This window comes from Aethalodelphis obliquidens, unplaced genomic scaffold (assembly GCF_003676395.1).
Source record: "Aethalodelphis obliquidens isolate GAN/ISIS:26980383/991018 unplaced genomic scaffold, ASM367639v1 scaffold5, whole genome shotgun sequence".
In the NCBI taxonomy this organism is placed as follows: Eukaryota; Metazoa; Chordata; class Mammalia; order Artiodactyla; family Delphinidae; genus Aethalodelphis; species Aethalodelphis obliquidens.
In genome coordinates this window covers 79,895,241-79,918,309 of record NW_020837949.1, presented here as the reverse complement: position 1 = coordinate 79,918,309, position 23,069 = coordinate 79,895,241, and the positions used below count along the sequence as shown (strand labels likewise).

General features: G+C 42.6%; 1 pseudogene; it reads left to right on the top strand.

Annotated features, from left to right (window-relative positions):
- Nucleotides 1-518: 518 nt before the first annotated feature.
- On the top strand, nt 519-1,457 carry LOC113617865 (josephin-1 pseudogene; annotated as a pseudogene).
- Nucleotides 1,458-23,069: the final 21,612 nt, after the last annotated feature.

Here is a 23,069-nt window from a genome sequence, read left to right as displayed (position 1 = left end):
GGGGATGCCGTGGCGGCGCGGGGGCTGGGACGGCGAAGGAGGGCGTTTTCGGAGCACGGCGCCGGGCTGGGGCCGCTGACATCGGGCTCAGGTGCGCGCGCTCGCTCGCCCGCCCGCCCGAGCGCGGCCCAGTTGGCGGCCTGCAGCGGGCCGCGGCGAGAGGGTGAGAGTCCGTGCTTTCCGAGGGAGCTGCGCCGTCCTCGGCCCCGCGGGGTCCCACCGCACCCCAGAGGATGGAGAGCCTCTCCCGACGCCCCAGCAGGGCCCGCGATCCCACGCTGGCCGGCCCTCGCTAGCTGCTCGAAATTTGCATTTTATCCGCCACCTAGGCCTTGTCTGCTGAGTCAGTGGCATTGTGGTACCAAAGAAATGGAAGAAAAGGAGCGATGTGACCGACTCCGTTCGGTCCTCCTGCCTTGAGGCCTATTTGGCATTTGCGGAAAGGAAAATACAGCAAGAAAATCGTGGGTTTTTTTTGGAAGGGGTAGAAGAGGAGGGTGGAAGAAGGAAAACAAGGTCTTAGATTTTATATGTTTTTTTTAACTTCTGCACTTCGACAGTGGTGGCAAAATACACTAAATCCAAAAGTTATCTTTGTTTTGAGAAGAGGGGGATTATTGTTCCTTTTGATTACAGCCTTTTCTCCCCGTGACAAAGCATAAATCATGGACACCAGAAAATAAGGTAGACCTCAGGAATCCTGCAAAAACTGAGAAGCTTACATTCCTCCTCAGGAGGGAAGAGTGGGGTGTTTTTAGCCCTCTCTGGAACCTAAAGCGAAAAACATGAGTTGCGTGCCATGGAAAGGAGACAAGGCCAAATCCGAATCATTGGAGCTGCCCCAGGCTGCACCCCTACAAATCTACCATGAGAAACAGCGCAGGGAGCTTTGTGCTCTGCACGCCCTCAATAACGTCTTCCAGGACAGCAATGCCTTCACCCGGGACACGCTGCAAGAGATTTTCCAGAGGTTGTCTCCAAACACCATGATGATAACCCCCCACAAGAAGAGCATGCTGGGAAATGGGAACTACGATGTGAACGTCATTATGGCAGCACTTCAAACCAAAGACTGTGAAGCCGTTTGGTGGGACAAGCTCAAGGATGTCGGAGCCATTGCTCTCACTAACGTTATGGGCTTCATCATGAATCTGCCCTCCAGCCTGTGTTGGGGTCCACCGAAGTTGCCACTCAAAAGGCAGCACTGGATCTGTGTTCGAGAGGTGGGAGGTGCCTATTACAACCTGGACTCCAAACTGAAGACTCCCGAATGGATTGGAGGCAAGGGTGAGCTCAGGAAATTTCTAAAACATCTTTTGCGAGGAAAGAACTGTGAACTCCTGCTGGTGGTACCAGAAGAGGTGGAGGCCCATCAGAGTTGGAGGGCTGATGTGTAACACAGTTCTACCCAGCCTTCCCTCACCTCAAACCCCGAAATCCTCTGTGATGTGCTGTGGCCTCTACAGTGGGTCTGCCCTTGCCACGTCCCCAAACATCTCAACGGGTTTTCCCCCTCAGGTTTGACAGTGCAGTAGGACAGACGTGTAGACTGTTACAGAACCAACCAGTGTTACTTGTTCTGGGAAAGGAAAGTGGGAGCTCTGTGTGCTTAGGGCAAATTATGACTTTTGTTTTATTTAAGAGAGGAGAAAGAAAGGTGGGTTTTAGCTTATTTCCCCATTTCTCTGAGGACTTGGCAGAGGCTCTGCTGGAGTTCACTGCTACTCTGACTCACCTGGAGATGTTGCCTTCAATTCCCCTTTCCTGGCAACCAGTGGATCTGAAGACACAGTACAGGCAAAGCCCATGTTGACGGGTTTGAAGGACTTAGAGCAAAAAGGCCTCATAGGAAACCATCTCCAAAACTGCAGCAGCAGTACAGCATGCTGTCTCCAACACTTAAAGCAGCCCTTACCCCATTTTTAAGAGTGGTTTATGGCCATCCTTGGAGTTTTATAATGAAAAGTTCTCTAATATTCCATGCCGGGTGGTTGAATCCTGCAACAGTCTAGTGTGACAGGGTGAGCTAGATACCTAAGAGGATGTGGCCAGAACCAGGCTGGGGAAGGCATGGGCAGTTTGTCCGCCTCACTCCATCATCATCCCTCCCACTTCACTGCATTGCACTGGTTTAGGAGGCTTTGGGGCACAAGATAGTCAAAAGGGCAGTTTTTCCAGCTGACCCACTCTGGCAAAAATCAGGAAAAAAATAAGACTGCCTTTGACATCAAATTCTACTAGTTTGAGACAGAGTTGGGCAAGGAAAGTATTGGGAAGATAAGCCTTCAGAAACTTGGAGCAGCTAGAATGGGTAGAAGTCCTAGGCTTGGAGTTACTGTAGTGACAAGAAGCAGAGCCCTCACATTGGGTGGACATGTGCATTACGCTTTGTCATCTCTCTGTAGCTTCCTTTACAGATCAACTGAGAATAGACCTGCCCCCTACCTCTTTAAATAGTTGTAGGCCACTATTCTCCCCGTAACCTGGGAAAACAAAAGGAGAAGTAAGGGTCATACTACACCGCCTGTAACCACAGGGGCTGTGGTTTTCTCAGGGCAGGCGGGCAGGCAAGGATGGCCTGTCCAGCCCTCACAAGTCAGTGTTTTCGGCAGGTCTGAGAGCTGCCCCACTGGCCAGACCTCTCCAATAGCAGAGCCAGCCTGGGACTTGCATGTCCAGCCTGAGCAAGCTTAACAGGATGAAGCTGAGGCTTTCTCCCCACTGTGACTGGAGTGCATGTGTACACCAGCACTTTTTCTGCACATGTATCTTCAATCCAACAAGGCCATTTTTTATGCTGAGTAACAGAGGCCACCAAGTGGCAACTACATTACACCCTCTCAGCAAGTGGCCGCATTCTCTTCCACACCATTTTCTACACCAGACCTGCTTGGCACCACAGGGAGCTCTTCCCCACTGCACAGACATTCCAACCACCACCAGCCAGAAGTTACAGCCAACGTTGCTGATTGTCACAAGCAGGACCTTGGGTCCACTGGCACTGTCAATGATGTAAGCCATTTCCTGGGAGGAGAAGGAAACTCCTCGCCACCAATCTGCTGGGGCCTGTGCAAATGGCACTTCAAAGGAGTCCCCATGAGCCAGTGGGATATATGCAAAGACGCTTAAACATTTCAGGGCTGGTTTCTCTGTTCATATCCAATTCTGGTGCTTAGGAACAGGGACCTATGCTGATGCCCAAGGGCAAAAAGCCCCACTTCCTTTAAGAAAGAGGGCAGTCTTGACCCTGATGCCCAGTAAGGGGCAATCCTAGGCTTTTTGTTTTTCTTGCTTTTATTCCTTTTTGTTGGCCTTGTGCTGGGTTTGTTTACAAAAGATGTATTTTGTTTAACCAAGTATTAAAATAAACTCCAGATGGATTAGAGACGTAAATGTAAGACCAGGCACTATAAAACTCTTAGAGGAAAACATAGGAAGAAGATTCTTTGCCGTAAATCACAGCAAGTTCTTTTTTGATCCACCTCCTGGAGTAATGGAATAAAAAACAAAAATAAACAAATGGGACCTAATGAAACGTAAAACCTTTTGCAAAACAAAGGAAACTACAAACAAGACGAAAAGACAACCCTCAGAATGGGAGAAAATATTTGCAAATGAATCAACAGACAAAGGATTAATCTTCTAAATATATAAACAGCTCATGCAGCTCAATATTAAGCAAACAAACAACCCAATCCAAAAACGGGCAGAAGACCTAAATAGACATTTCTCCAAAAAAGACATACAGGTGGCCAAGAAGCACATGAAAAGCTGTTCAACATCACTAATTATTAGAGACATGCAAATCAAAACTACAATGAGGTATCACCTCACACCAGTTAGAATGGTTATCATCAGAAAATTTACAAACGGCAAATGCTGTAGGGTGTGGAGAAAAGGGAACCCTCTTGCACTATTGGTGGGAATGTAAATTGATACATTCAATTTGTATGAACATACCAAGTCACTATGGAGAACAGTATGGAGGTTCCTTGAAAAACTAAAAACAGAATTACCATATGATCCAGCAATCCCACTACTGGGAATATACCCAGAGAAAACCATAATTCCAAAAGACACACGCACCCCAGTGTTCACTGTAGCACTATTTACAATAGCCAGGTCATGGAAGCAACCTAAATGCCCATCGATGGATGAATGGATAAAGATGTGGTACATATATACAATGGAATATTACTCAGCCATAAAAAGGAACGAAATTGGGACATTTGTAAAGATGTGGATGGATTTAGAGACTGTCATACAGAGTGAACTACGTCAGAAAGAGAAAAAAATATTGTATACTAACGCATATATGTGGAACCTAGAAAAATGGTACTGATGAACCAGTTTGCAGGGCAGAAATAGAGACACAGATGTACAGAACAAACATATGGACACCAAGGGGGGAAAGTGGCGGGGAGTGGGTGGGATGAACTGAGACATTGGGATTGACATATATACACTAATATGTATAAAAGAGATAACAAATAAGAACCTGCTGTATAAAAAAATAAATAAAACTCAAAAATTAAAAAAAAATAAAATTAAAAAGAATTTCTTCCCTTCCCATAGACCTATTTATATGAATGAATTATTTCCATGCTTATATCTATAAATACAAAAAAGAGGAATAAAGCCTACCTTGAACCAAAAAATAAAAAATAAAAAACAGAACCTACTGGTTATACAGAGGAAAACCCTATCAGGGCACTTGCTCCAGTGGTAAACAATTCTGAAGTTGGTCAGAGGCGGGGAATCGTCTCCCATGCAGCCAGCATCCCCCCACCCCGCAAGGAGCGTTCTCATAGCAAATCTGGGGGACCGAGCCGAGGCGTCTCTCAGTAAATGTGAGCTGAGCCCCAGGCCAGCTGCTGCTGAACTGTTCCCACCCTTCCCAGGTAAAACAGCTGAATGTGTGCAAGGACTTGAAAGCCTACAGGAAGGGCCGTGGAGCCACACCAGCGAGAGCACGCCGGCCAACTTGGTGCCTGCAGGCCAGCCAGGACGGTCCTGGCCCCGGGCGCTCTTCTGGAAGCTTTCCATTTCCCTGCCTGAGGTACCCCTCCTGTCCCGGCCCCCACTGCTTTTTTCCTTCCTTACCTATGCCCGGGGAGAAATTCCTGCGGCAGGTATGGGTGACACATCCTCTTGTTTAGCAGGTGGCAGCCCAGCAACTCCTGCAGAAAGTCCAGCAGAGCCCCACTCACACTGGGCCACCCACAAAGCCGTGGCCCCTCACTCCCTCCCACCAGCCGAGCCCCAACACTGCTGACGGGGCAGAGAATATGGCGTCAGGCACAGCTACAGGGGCTCTTGCTGCCTGGAGCGGTGTTTATATTGACCTCAACCCAGGCACACCTGGGGAGGGCTGGCCGGCAGTGTCAGGCTGCCTAGGTCAGCCAATCCTCGACCCTCAGGGGCTCACAGCTGCAGAAAATGGACGTTGATGAACCGGCGAGGTCCAAGGAACAGGTGTGGGCTCCTGAGAGTCAGGATAGACAAGGGGCTGCAGCTCTGGCTTGTTTTCTAATCATTTTATCTGGCCCATGAGTAGGAGACAACTTCAAGAAGACCCTCTCCTAATGAGAGGAACCCAGGAGTCAGGGAGGGGAGGGGTGGTGGGTGGAGACAGAGGCCTGGCGTTCCGGCTGCAGTGGAAGCCTCTGGAAGACCAGGTGGAGGGAGGCCGCACAGACTGTAGATCAGGGTCACAGACCTGTCTGAGCTGCTGTTTGTTAGCTCAAGTCCTGCTCTGAGGTGCTCTGTGTCAGCTCTGAGCGACAGGTGAGCTGGGGGTGCTCTGCGATGAGGGCTATGTGCACGGTTCCTGTGTGCCCAGCCCTGCCGGGGTACCTGCCCAGGGCAGCTCCATATCCTGGGAGGGCCCTGCCCATGAGATCCCCGTGGGCTGCTGGGTATGTGCTCAGGCGAGCTCCATATCCTGGGAGGGGCCTGCCCATGAGAGCCCCGTGGGCTGCTGGGTACCTGGTAAAGGACGTCAGGATAGTCAGTGAAGCCACTGAGGATATACATCCAGTAGTTCCTAATTCCTACATCCTGCTGGTCATTCTACCATCCACCAGGACCTAGTATTCTGTATTAGACTTAAAAAATGCCTTCTTCTGTATTCCATTAGTCCCAGAGTCCCAACAAATTTTGGCTTTTGAGTGGCAGGACTCAACATACAAGGAAAACAATACTGCTGGACCATCCTGCCCCAAGAGTTCAAAAATTCCCCCACCATCTTTGGGGGAAACTTCAGCTAAAGACCTAAAAGATCTACCTCTGGAGAAGGGAAACTTCCTTCAATATGCAGACGACATTCTGATCGCCAGCCCTACTAAGGAGGTCTCTGAGCTACGTAGCCAATAAAAGATAGAAGGTGTCCAAGTAAAAGCCTCAAATATCACAGACTAAGGTGACCTGCCTGGGCTTCATTCTCACAGAAGGTTGGAGAAGCGCATCCCAGGAAATGGAAGAAGCCACTTGCAGCCTCACCCCTTCTAAAATTTGAAGACAGCTTAGGGGTTCCTGGGGAGGCCGGGGTTTGCTGCATCTGGATCCCTAACTACAGTCTAATAGCTGGGCCTCTATAGGAAACACTGAAAGGAAAAGATGATGATCCTTTCGAATAGAATCCAGAAGCGGCCTTTCAATAATGGAAAGAGCAATCAATTCAGACTCTTGCCCTGGAACTCCCTAATTTAGCTAAACCCTTTGACCTTTACATTCCCATAGAATGTGAATCGCCCTTGGAGTATTAGTGCAAAAACTGGGACCACTTGAAATGGAACAGCACAAGAATGCCCTCCAGGGAGGAGAAACTACGGTCACCAATGGCTTGGCCCGCCTCCCCATCCGGCCAGGATACTGGGGGTATCTAAAAACCTGGAAATCAGCAGCCCGCAAGGCCAGCTCCCTCCTAAGGGAAGAGGACCCCACGTGGTAATCCTAACCACCAACCATGCCCTGAAGTTGCAGGGGTCGCTCCGTGGGCACGCTGACCTCGAGTGAGGAGGCCCTCCAACTCCAACCTCCAGAGAGACAACCAGGGGCAACGGGCCCCCATGACGACTCGTGTGACCATCACTTGACCTGGAGCTTCTCTCAGAAAACAACAAGGGTGTGCCCCAAAAGAGCAGACTACTGCTTGCAGGACTTACTGCACCCAGAGGGGAGCTAATAAGCTTGGCAGGGGAACCGTATATCACGCTGTCACAATAGAAAAGCCTACAGACACCACGGTGACGGCAGCCAATGAGACCAACTGGACTCCTGACTACTTCAAAAGGCCGTTGACTCAGTGGCCGTCATGGTCCTGGATCACCACCGGCCCTGGACTGTCTGGGAGTTGAACGGTCTGGGCTCTGACACCTGGTGCTGTTTGTACGTTAATCCAGGGGCCTAACTGAAGAAAGTGCAAACTACTGGTCAGAGCATCTAGGCTGGCAGAAACCGTCAGCCTAAGGTGGCCAAACAAATGTGGGGCGGGGTAAAACCGGCTCCCCCAGCGTCTCTGCGCATCTCTTTCCTGGACCCTTAAAGGTCCTTAGAATCTATAACACTTCCAATGATGGCGCTCAGGCGGACGAGAGGTGAGGCAGGAGGCCTGGGGACAATCAACCTCACCTGGAGGCTGCTGGGGAGAAGTTCTGCCCCTCCCCCCGGGTGTGAGGACTCCCAACTCAGCACGAAGCATTTACAGAAGAGGGGTCTGCACCCACAGCGCCCCAAGAATGAGGAATGGGACAAAAGGCAGAGGAGGGGTTTGTCACCCGCAGAACCATGAAAAATTCCTGGGAGATAAAAATAGAATCTGGGCAATAAAATAAAGTCTAACCTTTTTCTCCTTTGTGCTTTTTCTAATTTCACTTGCTCCTAGCTTTCCACATGCAGAGGTCCCACACCCGGCACTTCAGACCAGATTTCCTAGTGCAAAATGGCTGGGCTGACACCTCAGCTCGCGGGACCCGGTGCAGACCCGGCGACATAGAGCCTGAGCTGCAGCCAAGCCGGACCTCGAGAGCTCCGCCCCTCCCTCCCGCTGACGCCGCCGGGATCCCTACACAGCAGCCCGGCCCACAGCCCGCAGGGGAGCGCACGCTCTCACCTCTCCATTCTCCGATTAAAGTATCAAGTTTTCCGGATTTCCCTGGTGACGCAGTGGTTGGGAGTCCGCCTGCTGAAGCAGGGAACGTGGGTTCGTGCCCCCGTTCCGGGAAGATCCCACATGCCGCGGAGCGGCTGGGCCCGTGAGCCATGGCCGCTGAGCCTGCGCGTCTGGAGCCTGTGCTCCGCAACGGAAGAGGCCACAGCGGTCAGAGGCCCGCGTACCGCAAAAATAATAATAATAAAGTTTTCCTTTGCTTCTGAACCAAACTCAGTCTCGTTCTGTTGGCTCCAATGACACTGGGTGGGGGGACCCTTGTTGAGACCCATTCTGGAGGATCAGTGACGGAATTTGAGAACATTGTAACTTCAATGAACAGATGTGTGAGCCAAACTGTAATTAACAGAGAGCAGTGTATAAGGCTCGGGTAAAATAAGATGTTTCTGACACTTCCATTTGATTTTTCCATCACTTTATTATAAGCAAGTTCAGTGAAGGGCTTTCGTCTTATTTGTCAGATCAAGTTTAGAGAAACTAAGTGATTTTTTTCCAAGGATGTACATCTAATAATCTGGGCTGAAGTTTCAATCTTCTTTTGAATAATTTTCTATTGAAAATGACACCCCTCTTTCAACTCCCCCATTTCTGAGGAATATAAAATCCTACAACTTATTGTTACCAAACGGGAAAGGCGGGGGGAGGAATAAATTAAGAGTTTGGGATTAACATATACACACTGCTATATATAAAATAGATAATAAACAAGGACCTACTGTATAGCACAGGGAACTACACACAACATTTTGTAATAACCTATAAGAGGAAAGAATCTGAAAATGAATAGATATCTATATGTACATCATCTATAAACGCCAGATAAAATGGAACCTAAGGGAGACCGATGATGACCGCTTCTGACACTCAAGACTTCAATCATCTAAAGCTTGGACTCTGCCTACTGTCCAAGGCCCTTCATGAACGTGCAAGTACACGTAGCTTAAAACATCCCCAGTTTTAGGGTTCGGGGACACACTACTTTGGAAAGGTCCCTGGTGTTCCCCTTACTTGGAGGGGACCCTTCCTACACCTAAAACATGCCTGTCACACCCAGAGGATGGTACACCGTCTGATAAGGAAGTGTTTGGAAAAGGCACCTCATCTGCTCATCTCCAGGTGCTCGGGTTCCCCCTGCAGCCTCTTTCCTAACAATCTCCCCACTTGGGGAAGTCAGCACCTTCAACACCCTGTTTCACACAGTTTGGAAGTTGTCTGGAGGATGAAGTGGAAGCGGGGGAACCAATGAGAGACAAGCCCTAGGTGTTTGGACAGGCACATGCCACGCTAATTTCCAATCAGGAAGAGGAACTGACCAAAGGCTCACTTTACCCCTGGAACCAGAATAGGGCTTGAAGCAATCCTACTGTTTTGTGGCCCGTTCCCAAAAATACAAGTTGAACAATGGAGCTCAGGGGCACTGCAATTCACAAACCAGCAGGTTTGTAAATGATACCTATCATTGAAAAATGTCTTGAGGTAAGTCATCGAAAAGGACTTGTAATCAAGGCACAATTGCAGGAAAGAGATTTCAAGAGGTAGAATGGACTCGTCATTAAAGTACATGAAAAGCGGCTGAACTTTGCCAATGATGCAGTTGGCCAAAAAGGGCGTATGCGTTTGTCCTGAATATATTCAGGACAAACGCATACGCCCTTTTTGGCCAACCAAACAAGCAGGCAATGCAAATTAACACTACAAAGAGGTATCACTTCACATCATTCAGAAGGGCCATCCTCACAAAGTGTAAAAACCAGAAATGCAGGACAGGGGGTGGAGAAAAGGGAGCCCTGTTACGCTGATGGTGGGGATGTAAATTGCCAAGGCTATTCTGGAGAAGTGTATTGTGTTTCCTTAAAAGTCTAAAAAACAGAGCTACAGAGCATATAAGCCCATGGGCATATTTCTTGGGAAATCAAAAATCGACGGGACACAGGCACCCCAACCTTTAGTGCTGCTCTGTTTACAAGAGCCTCGACTTGCAAACAACATAAATGACCTTGGAAGGAAAAAGTGGATTAAGAATATGTGGTACTGGGCTTCTCTGGTGGCGCAGTGGTTGGGAGACTGCCTGCTGATGCAGGGAGAGTGGGTTCGTGCCCCGGTCCAGGAGGATCCCACATGCTGTGGAGCGGCTGGGCCTGTGAGCCATGGCCACTGAGCCTGCACGTCTGGAGCCTGTGCTCCGCAACAGGAGAGGCCACAACAGTGAAAGGCCCGTGTACAGCAAAAAAAAAAAAAAAAAAAAAAAAAATGTGGTACTTATGTAAAACGGAATATTACTCAGCCATGAAATGAATGAAAGAAGGCCAGTTTCAGCAACTCGGGTGGACTTAGGTAAGATCATTCTAAGTGACATAAGTCAGACAGTAAAAGAGACTTATCATAAGATATCACTTATAGTTGGAATCTAAAAATGGCTACACATGAACTAAATGACAAAACAGAAACAGAGTCACACATTTAGAAAACACACTTATGGCTGCTAAAGGGGAAAGGTGGGGTGGTGTAAGGCATAAATCAGGAGGTTGAAATTAGCACAGATACCATTCCATAGACCAAATAGGTAATCAACAAGGCCTACTCTATAGCTCAAAGCACTTTAGTCAGCACACTCTAGTCACCGGAAAAGAATATATAAGACTGGTAAGAATCTGAAAAAGAATTTATTGATGTCTCTCTGTAAGTGAATCAAGTGGATGTACAGAAGGAAGAAACACAGCATTGAAAATCAGCTATACCCCATTATAAAAATTAATTAGAAAAGAAAAAAGAGAAAGACAGTGAGAGGGAGAGAAATTCTTACAAAATTCGTTCAGGAGCTGTGATGCAAACTGGATTGACCACATCTAGACCCACAGAAGAAACAGCCAGAACAAAGGTTCAAGGATAGTGTACCCAGCGTGTTAGAAAGCTTGCAAGAAAGGCAGTGTTGCCGGAGCACAGTGAGCAAAGGAGAGAACAGTAAATGGAGAAGTGATTTTTTCACCTGTTTCCTTCTAGAGTTTAACAATAACTTATTTGATTAGACTTTTCTTTTTAAAAAATCACTGCCTTGAATAACAATAGCCAAATAAATATAGGAATTGGTTTTTTGTTTGTTTTTTGTTTGTTTGTTTGTTTTGCAGTATGTGGGCCTCTCACTGTTGTGGCCTCTCCCATTGTGGAGCACAGGCTCCGGACACGCAGACTCAGCGGCCATGGCTCACGGGCCCAGCCGCTCCACGGCATGTGGGATCTTCCCGGACCAGGGCACGAACCTGTGTACCCTGCATCAGCAGGTGGACTCTGAACCACTGCGCCACCAGGGAAGCCCAGGAATTGTTTTGATATTTCTTATTCTTCATAATAATGCTAATAGTGAATTGCGTTTATATTATTAAATATATTATTCCATGATAAATGGATCTCACTGGGAGTTATAAAAGGTAAATGGACAGGACCCAATTTATATATGCTGCCTTAAGTGAGAGAGTCACTTCAGTTTTAAGGACACACACGGACTGAAAGTGAAGGGATGGAAAAAGGCATTCCATGCAAACGGAAACCAAAAGAAAGCTGAGGTAATATACAATACAAGATAGACTTTAAGACAAAGATTGTAATAAGAGACAAAGAAGGTCATTATATAATTATAAAGCAGTCAATCCAACAAGAGAATGTAACATTTGTAAATATTTATGCACCCCAAAAAGGAGCACCTAAATATATAATATTAATGACACAAAGGGGGAAAAAAGACAGCAATACAGTAATAGTAAGGGACTTCAACACCCCACTTTCGTCAATGGACAGATATAGAATATCAAACAGAAAATCAACAAGAAAACATTAGATTTAAACAATATGTTAGACCAGATGGACTTAACATGCATTTACACATCCATTCAAAAGCAATAGAATACACATACTTCTCATTTACACATGGAACATTCTCCAGTATAGATCATGTATTAAACCACAAAACACATCTTAAACTTAAGACGATTGAAATCATATCAAGTATCTTTTCCAACAACAGTGGTGAGAAACTAGAAATCAATTACAAGAAGAAAACTGGAAAATTCACAAATATGTGGAGATTAAATAGCATGCTACTGAACAACCAGTGGGTTGAAAAGAAATTAAAAAAAAAATTTGACACAAATGAAAATGGTAATACAATATACCAAAACTTACTGGATAGAATAGTAGCAGTTTTAAGAGGGAAATTTATAAGGATAAACCCCTACATGAAGAAAAAAGAAAATATCAAACAACCTAACTTTGTACCTAAAGGAACTAGAAAAAGGAGAAACTAAGACAAAAGTTAGTAGAAGGAAGAAAATAACAAAGGTCAGAGTAGAAATAAATGAAATCGAGACTAAAAAGTCAACAGAAAAGATCTGTGAAACTAAGAGTTGGGTCTTTGAAAAGATAAACAAAATAGACCATTAGCCAGACTCATTAAGAAAAGAAGAGAGAGGATTCAAATAAATAAAATCAGAAATGAAAGAGATGTTACAATTCATACCTCAGAAATACAAAGGATCACAAGAGTCTACTATAAAAATTATATGCTAACAAATTGGACTATCTACAAGAAATGGATAAATTCCTAGAAACATAGAACATACCAAGACTGAATCATGAATTAACAGAAAATCTGAACAGACCAATTACTAGTAAGGAGATTGAATCAATAATCAAACCTACCAACAAACAGTAGTCCTCACCCAGATGGCTTCACTGGTGAATTCTACCAAACATTTAAAGAAAAATTAATACCAATCTTTCTCAAACCCTCCCAAAAAAGAGAACAGGAGGCAACACTTCCAAACTCATTCTATGATACCACCATTACCCTGATACCAAAACCAGACAAGGACACTACAAGGAAAGAAATTTACAGGCCAATATCCCTGATGAAGATGGATGCAAACATTCTGAACAAAATATTAGCAAACTAAGTCAACAATACATTAAAAAGACCATACACCATGATCAAGTGGGATTTATTCCAGGGATTCAAGGATGGTTCACTATCAGCAAATCAATGTTATAAACCACATTAACAAAATAAAGGATAAGAATCATATGATCATTTTAATAGACACAGAAAAAGTATTTGACAAAATTCAACATTTATTTATGAAAAAACTCTCAAAAAGGTAGGTATAGAGGGAACATATGTTAATGTAACAAAGGCCATATGTGACAAGCCTGCAGCTAATATCATATTCAACAGCGAAAAACATAAAGTTTTTTCTCTAAGATCAGGAATAAGACAAGGATGCCCAGTCTTGTCACATTTATTCAGTATAGGCTTGGAAGGAAGGAAAGAAGAAATAAAACTGTTTCTATTTGCAGATGACATGACATTATATATAGAAAACCTTAAAGACTCCACCAAAAAAAAGTTAGAACTAATCAATGAATTCAGTAAGTTGCAGGATACAAAATCAATACATACAAATCAGTTGCATTTTTATATGCTAATAACAAGCTATTATGAAGAGAAATTAAGAAAACAATCCATTGACAATTACATCAAAATGAATAAAATAGTTAGGAATAAACTTAACCAATGAGGTGAAAGATCTGTACACTGAAACCTATAAGACACTGATGAAAGAAATAGAAGACACAAACAAATGGAAAAATATTCCAGGTTCATGGATTGGAAGAATAGATATTAAAATGTCCATACTATCCAAATCAATCTACAGATTCAATGCAATTCCTATCAAAATACCAATGGCATTTTTCACAGAACTAGAACAAATAATCCTAAAATTTATATAAAACCACAAAGACCTGGAATAGCCAAAACAATCTTAAGAAAGAAGAACAAAAAAAAAAAAAAAAAAGAAAGAAAGAAGAACAAAGCTGGAGGCAACATGCTTCTTGTTTTCAAACCGTATTACAAAGCTACAGTAATTGAAACAGTATGGTACTGGCACAGAAATGGAAACATAGATCAATGGAACAGAATCAAAAGCCCAAAAGTAAACTCTCATATGTATGGTCAATTAATTTACAACAAAGGAGACAAGAATGTACAATGGAGAATGGATAATCTCTTCAATAAATTGTATTGGTAAAACTAGACAGCCACATGCAAGAGAATGAAGCTCTATCTTACACCATACACAAAAATTAACCCAAAATAGATTAAAGACTTGAACAGAAGACTTGAAACCTTAAAACTCCTAGAAGAAAACATAGGAGGTAAGCTCCTTGGCATCAGTTGTGGTAATGACTTTTTGGATTTGACACTAAACAGAAAGGCAAAAAAGCAAAAATAAACAAGTAGGACTATATCAAACTAAAAGACTTCTGCACAGCACAGGAAACGATCAACAAAATGAAAAGGCAACCTATGGAATGGGAGAAAATATTTGCAAATTATGTATCTGATAAGGGGTAAATATCTAAAAAGTATTTAAACTCATACAACTCAGCAGAAAAAAGAAGCAAGAAACAATCTAGTTTAAAAATGGGCAGAATATCTGAATAGAGATTTTTCCAAAGAAGACATACGGAAAGCCAACAAACACATGAAAAGATGCTCAACGTCACTAATCATCAGGGAAATGCAAATCAAAACCATAATTAGATATTGCTCCATGCATGTTAGAATAGCTATTATCAAAAGGACAAGAAATAACAAGTGTTGGCAAGGATGTAGAGAAAAGGGAAACGTCGTACATTGTTGGTGGGAATGTAAATTGGTGCAGCCACTGTGGAAAACAGTATGGAGGCTCCTCAAAAAATAAAAATGAGAACTGTCATATGGTCTAGCAATTATATTTCTGGGTATTTATCTAACAGAAACAGAATCACTGTCTCCAAAAGATATCTGCAGCCCCATATAGATTGCAGCATTATTTCCAATAGCCAAGGCATGGAAACAAACTAAGTGTCCATGGATGAATGAATGGATAAAGAAAATATAGTGTATATACACAACGAGATATTATTCAGCCATAAAAATGAAGGGAATCCTGCCATTTGTGGCAACATGGATGGATCTGGAGGGTAAGTGAAATAAGACACTCAGAGAAAGACAAATACTTATAATATCACTTATATGTGGAATCTTAAAAAATAAGTTAAAATTAAAAAAAGTAAACTCATGGATACAGAGAACAGATTTGTGATTACCAGAGCAGGTGTGTGTATGGGGTAGGAGGGTGTGTGGGAAAATGGGAGAAATGAGTCAGGGTGGTGCAAAGGTACAAACTTCCAGTTGTAAGATAAATAAGTCCTGGGAATGTAATATACAGCATGGTGACTACAGTTAACAATACAGTATTGTATATTTAGAAGTTGCTAAGAGAGTAGATCTTAAAAGTTCTCATCACAAGGAAAAAAATTGTTACTATGTGTTGTAATGGATGTTAACTAAACTCATGTTAATCATTTTGCAATATAAACAGGTATCAGATAATTATATTGTATGATTAAAACTAATACAAAGTTATATGTCATTTATATGTCAATAAAAATAAATTCTGCATAGAGCCCAAATGGCCAGGTCGTTATACTGCCATCTTGCTCAGTCAGTAGAAGTGGGCTGCCCTGGGAAGGACCTAACCTCCACATAGGTGGTTCTCTGCAGCTGAGACAGAAGGAGCTGATAGCTAGAGGCTCTCTGCAGACCACATCTGAAAGGTACACTCAAGTATCTACCACAGTAACTTATATAAATGTTTCAGTATGGGGCACTTAGGATTAAGGTTGCTACCAGTAATATAAAAAAAAAAAAAGAAAAAGTTAATTTTGAAAAATCCAGTTTTAGAATAAACATTAAATAGATAAACTACCAAGTTCTAAAAGTAAAGTTCAAGGCAATGAAAAATATTCAGAGACCTCATCCTACTACTCCTATTATAGTATCTCCATTAATGTTGGTTAGTTCCAGAATTAGCTTAAGTTTTTCTGGTGATTAGTGTCATCTCTTGGTATAGCACACAAGAGTTTTAAAACATTAGGTTTTCTTTATCATTTTAAGAAAATATCACTTGTCAAATTGGTATAAATTATAGGTGCATTGGCAACACATAATAATTAATTAAACCTCTTAAAGTTTGTTAAAATAGTTACAAAGGTAATGGGATATTTTTCTCTAAGCAATTTTAATCCAGTTAAGTTTTGGGAGTGTCAAGGAATCTAAGACAGAAGGTTATACCACCACCTTGTGATAAAATGACTGTAGAGCAAACAATTAAATTGTTCTGAAAAAATGCAAAAATGAAAATACTGATGCCTAATACGGATACCTAATATCTAGGAGAAGAGAAATCTAAATACACAGAGCACTATAAATATTTTAGATGCAAAGGGAAATGTTCTGCTAGCCGTTGTCACTGGATTTCAGTACTTTGTTCATTTTTAAACTTCAGCAGTGTAAAGCTTGTGAGGTGAAATATTACATGCTTTTTAAAAAGTTGGGATCAGTTATGTTATAAGAGATTTTACTAACTCAATATTGCCATATAATATTTGAATTAATAGTTTATTTGCGTCCCTAAAAGATAAATTAGAATTTTCAGTGCTTTTAAACTGATAAAGCATTTTATATCTGTTTTTACTACATTGTATAGTATGAATTTCACCAGGATATTTCTGTAACAGAGCACAAAATATTTCTTTACATATCACTTTTTTTTTTTTACAATAAAATACAAAAGCATTCACCTCTTTATAATACATCACTTGCCCAAATCCTCAAAATCAGGGTGAAAGTGGTATTGAAGAGCCTGAATGAAACATTATTGTAATTTTATAATCTTGATTTTAAAATCTTGAGGTAAATGATGCAGTGCTGGAAATAAGTGATTTTAAGCATCTTTTAAGCAAAGCAGTTAAACTCAAAGACAACTAACTATCAATCAATAGTTTTTAAACTTGTTTAACAGTAAGAATCATAAGGGACATTTGTTCAAAGTACAGTTTACTAGGCCCCAATTCCAGACCCTCGGAATTAGAATCTTCAGGTTAGGACTCTGCAAAAATTATTTATGGAAAAATGTACCCCCTGGAGATTACTGTCCTGCTAACTCAGGAAACATAGCTCTAATTCAACTATAAACCTAACATAAGACACAGTATTAAAAGACCAGATAAATAAGAATCCCTGTTAATATAAGTGTTGGTTTTCTTATCTGCAAAGAGGGTAGCAGTGATTGTATTCAAGTAATGATAGGACAGTAAGCACTGACTCACTGTATGTAAAACACCTCTCACAGTGCCTGGCACAAAATAAGGCCTTAGATAATGTTAGCTGTGATAACTGCATATCATCATCATTATCAGAGTGACTTCAATTCTTAGAATTTATATATCATTGAAGAAAAATTCATTTGCAATAGAAACGTAATTTCTACAGTTATTAAAGCTGTAGAGAAATTAAACTATGAAACAAAAATAAGCCGTTCTCATGAGTTATATTTGTTTTTATAAATCTTGAAATTACACTTTTTGCAAGTTTTTTTTTTTTAACTTCAAAGAGTTATACCACCACCTTGTGGCAAAATGACTGTAGAGAAAACAACCATTTACCAGCTTGCTCCTTAGTCATCACGGAGAAAATAATTATTTATTCAAGTGAAGAAACAAAACGTAATTGTACAAATATTGGCCGATAAACGTAAATGTGTGAATGAATAAGTGAACAAATAAGCAAACCAATCCCTGAACAAAAAAGTAAAACTGAGAAATGCAGCTCTCACTTGAAAATTGCAAATCTTTCAGAGGCAGGAATCTGCCAACTTACTGTCTTGCCAGGTGTTCAAGGTGCCCTGGGCCTGCGGAGCCAAGTGAAGAGCCGCAGTTCAAGCTTTGAAAAGACAGCGGTGTCAGGGCATTGGGTATCAGGTCCCGGTTAGAGGCAACTCCCACGATATCTCAGACAGCTCACTGTAGGTAGGACAGTAGGCAGGTGTGTCAGTCAAGTGATGCTTGCCGTAACACGTTTGCAGATAGATACGTTATACACAGAATGGGCATCCCTGAAATCCTAAGTGTGTTGTTCAAATCCTCTTAGAAAAATATTTCGGATGAATTTTACGTGGAATTCCATCTTCCTACCTCCCCTTCCCATCTTGACCATTTTCAAAATGATGGCATAACTGATTTAGAAGGTCAGCACAGCTTTCATGAAAATTTTAGGTTATTTCAATTTTGTTGTTTGAAATGAATGTTTAAAAATCAAACATTTATCTAATCTACCTCAAATGTGAAACGTGTCAATATTTATTTCTCTTCTGACAATTTGTATCAGCTCAAATGTAGATTTTACTGCTTATCCACTTTTTATGACCAGATGAGATTAATTTTAAAAAGCCATTTGGTGTAAAATAAGCAATTGATTGTAAGCTCCTCAGCATTTTCCTATTTTTTTCTTTAAGGAAACGTCTCTGAACTCACCTGGACATTTCCTACTTAATTCTTACCCACTGGTATCCAATTATTACTCTATTAACATATACACCCAATAATAGCTTCCTTAATTTACTTCACCATGCTAATAATTAGCAGGAGATTACCCATGAATGTAGGGATGCAGAAGGGAACATTTACTAATATATATTTCTGAATTTAGAGAACTATGATAGTCCATAGACTAACATAATCAGAAAAAAGTTTCCCATTTAAAAAAAAATGCAGGGGTGGGATAGGGAGGGTGGGAGGGAGGGAGACGCAAGAGGGAAGAGATATGGGAACATATGTATATGTATAACTGATTCACTTTGTTATAAAGCAGAAACTAACACACCATTGTAAAGCAATTATACCCCAATAAAGATGTTAAAAAAAATGCATCTTAAAAAACAAAATGCAGGAAGATGAAACCTAATAAGAACATGAAAAAGCAACCACTGTATAGCACAGGGAACTATATTCAATATCTTGTAATAACCTATAATGGAAAAGAATCTGAAAAAGAATATATATATTATACAATATATATATAACTTAATCTTAATATATGCATATATAAAACTAAATCACTCTCCTGTATACCTGAAACTAGCACAACATTGTTAATTAACTATACTTCAGTAAAAAATCAAATCAAATTAAAGTATATTACAAACACTGAAAAAAAGCCAAGGCTTCAACAAAGCTTACTTATTACTCAATAACAATTAAAAATTTTCCAAATATAATGCACCAAGCCATCCACATATATTGATCAAACTGTACCTTATAAATGTGGTCTTCAATGAGCATCTCAGATAAGGAGAAGAAAAAAAATATACTATGGGAACAATTCACTGCCTAAGTAGCAAATGTGAGGAGACTTCAGAGATGGGAGAGATGACTTCTGAGAGCAGTACCACTCCCCTGCTACTAACTCTTCTCTCCTTGCTAATCACTACTCAACACAGTGTGACCCTTCTCACCATCTAGAAACTTCCTCTTTTTTGGCTACCTTGACAGCCTCTTACCTGGTTACTGAAGTAGGGAAGAAAAAGAGCTGTTTCCTCTACCCTTCTAAGTTCTTGACAGAGACCCCTCTAACAAAAGACAGATGGACAAGAGAAAAGCATACAAATTCGTTTATTGTAAGTTTCACGTGACACTGGAAACTTCATTAGAAAAATGAAGACCTGAAGAAGTGGTTAAACCTGGGAGTGTTTCTGTTTGGTTGGAAGAAGACTGGAAAGTCATGGAAAATATGATAGGACAAAAAGGGGTATGAGTTTAATGCGGTAAATTAGGGGAAACAGCAAAGCCTTTTCAGTCTAATTCCTCTTGACGTCTTGGAGATGGGGATGAACATTTTCTCTGGGTAAAGAAAAGGCGCCCCTCACATAAGGGTCTTATGATCTCCTTCAGGGGAAGGTCAGAGAGTCCTTCTTACATATGCTCTTTCTCAAATTCCTTCAGCTTAAAATATTCAGTATGCCACGGTGTCATATTTTGGGTTAGTGTGTCCTGAACCCCAATCAACAGATTCACACAATTAGTTTCATAACAAAATGGAATTTAATTGGCAGCTCTAATTTCCAGAAGTAAGTTGTTCTGCAGACTTCTTCAAAGACACTGAGAATGTAATTTGAAATGAGATCTAAAGGGTGATTACTAGGTGGGCAAAGGGAAAAGCCTAGGCAAATATTGTGTGGCAACATGGAAACAAGGGTGATTTGAGAAACTGCAAAGTAAGCATGGCTGCAGCAGAGAGAAGGAGGGGAGAGTGATGAGAGAAGAGGCGAGGCAGGGGCCCAGTCACATCAGCCTTTGTAGGATCTATTCTAAAAGCAATGGAAGCTCTATTTTTAGTAGATTTTGTTGTTGTTGTTGTTTTTAATTAGTCATCAATTTTATACACATCAGTGTATACATGTCAATCCCAATCGCCCAATTCATCACACCACTACCACCACCCCGCCGGTTTTGTTTGTTTTTAAGGAACCTCCATATTGTTCTCCACAGTGGCTATACCAACTTACATTCCCACCAACAGTGTACAAGCGTTCCCTTTTCTCCACACCCTCTCCAGCATTAATTGTTTTTAGAGCTACCGTAAGTTCTAGCAATCCTGCTCCCAGGCATATATCCAGAGAAGACCATAATTTGAAAAAGATACATGCACCTGAATGTTCATTGCAGCACTATTTACCATAGCGAGGAAACGGAAGCAACCTAAATGTCCATCAACAGATGAATGGATAAAAAAGACACGATGTGTGTGTGTGTGTGTGTGTGTATACATATATACATAATGGAATATTATTCGGGCATAAAAAAGAATGACAAAAAATAGTAACATTTGCAACATGATGGACCTAGAGATTGTCATACTGAGTGAAGTAAGTCAGAGAAAGACAAATATTATAGAATATTGCTTATATGTGGAATCAAAAATCATGGTCAACTGCACCAGTGGGAGAGAGCTGTGAAGGAGGAAAGGTTTCCACACACTGGGAAGCCCCTTCATGGGCGGAGACTGTGGGTGGCGGAGCGCGAAAGCTTCGGAGCTGCGGAGAAGAGCGCAGCAACAGGGGTGCGGAGGGCAAAGCGGAGAGATTCCTGCACAGAGGATCAGTGCTGACCGGCACTCACCAGCCCGAGAGGCTTGTCTGCTCATCCACCGGGGCGGGCGGGGGCTGGGAGCTGAGGCTCGGGCTTCGGTCAGATCGAAGGGAGAGGACTGGGGTTGGCAGCGTGAACACAGCCTGCAGGGGTTAGTGCGCCACGGCTAGCCGGGAGGGAGTCCGGGGAAAAGTCTGGACCTGCCAAAGAGGCAAGAGACTTCTCCTTCCCTCTTTGTTTCCTGGTGTGTGAGGAGAGGGGACTAAGAGCACTGCTTTAAAGGAGCTCCAGAGATGGGCGTGAGCCGCGGCTAAAAGCGCGGACCCCAGAGACGGGCATGAGATGCTAAGGCTGCTGCTGCCGCCACCAAGAAACCTGTGTGTGAGCACAGGTCACTCTCCACACGCCCCTCCCGGGAGCCTGTGCAGCCCGCCACTGCCATGGTCTCGGGATCCAGGGACAACTTCCCCGGGAGAACGCACGGTGCACCTCAGGCTGGTGCAACGTCACAATGGCCTCTGTCGTCGCAGGCTCGCCCCACACTCTGTGCCCCTCCCTCCCCCCAGCCTGAGTGAGCCAGAGCCCCTGAATCAGCGTCTCCTTTAACCCCATCCTGTCTGAGCGAAGAACAGACGCCCTCCGGGGACCTACACGCAGAGGCGAGGCCAAACCCAAAGCTGAGCCTCGGGAGCTGTGCTAACAAAGAAGATAAAGGGAAATCTCTCCCAGCAGCCTCAGGAGCAGCGGATTAAAGCTCCACAATCAGCTTGATGTACCCTGCATCTATGGAATACCTGAAGAGACAACGAATCATCCCAAATTGAGGAGGTGGACTTTGAGAGCAAGATTTATTATTTTTTCCCCTTTTCCTCTTTTTGTGAGTGTGTATGTGTATGCTTCTCTGTGAGATTTTCTCTGTATAGCTTTGCTTCCACCATTTGTCCTAGGGTTCTATCTGTCCGTTTTTTTGTTTGTTTTCTTTTAAAAAATTTTTTTTTCTTAATATTTTTTATTTTAATAAATTTATTTTATTTTATCTTTATTTTATCTTCTTTCCTTCTTTCCTTCCTCCCTCCCTCCCTCCTTTCTTCTTTTCTTCCTTTCTTCCTTCCTTTCTTTCTTTCTTCTTTTTCTCCCTTTTATTCTGAGCCATGTGGATAAAAGGCTCTTAGAGCTGCAGCCAGGAGTCAGTGCTGGGCCTCTGAGGTGGGAGAGCCATCTTCAGGACACTGGTCCACAAGACAATTCCCAGCTCCACATAATATCAAATGACGAAAATCTCCCAGAAATCTCCATCTCAACACCAGCACCCAGCTTCACTCAACGACCAGCAAGCTACAGTGCTAGACACCCTATGCCAAACAACTAGCAAGACAGGAACACAACCACACCCATTAGCAGAGAGGCTGCCTAAAATCATAATAAGTCCACAGACACCCCCAAAACGCACCACCAGACGTGGACCTGCCCACCAGAAAGACAAGATCCAGCCTCATCCACCAGAGCACAGGCACTACTCCCCTCCACCAGGAAGCCTACACAACCCACTGAACCAACTTTAGCCACTGTGGACAGACACCAAAAACAACGGGAACTATGAACCTGCAGCCTGCAAAAAGGAGACCCCAAACACAGTAAGATAAGCAAAATAAGAAGACAGAAAAACACACAGCAGATGAAGGAGCAAGATAAAAACCCACCAGACCTAACAAATGAAGAGGAAATAGGCAGTCTACCTGAAAAAGAATTCAGAATAATTATAGTAAAGATGATCCAAAACCTTGGAAATAGAATAGACAAAAGGCAAGAAACATTTAACAAGGAACTAGAAGAACTAAAGATGAAACAAGCAATGATGAACAACACAATAAATGAA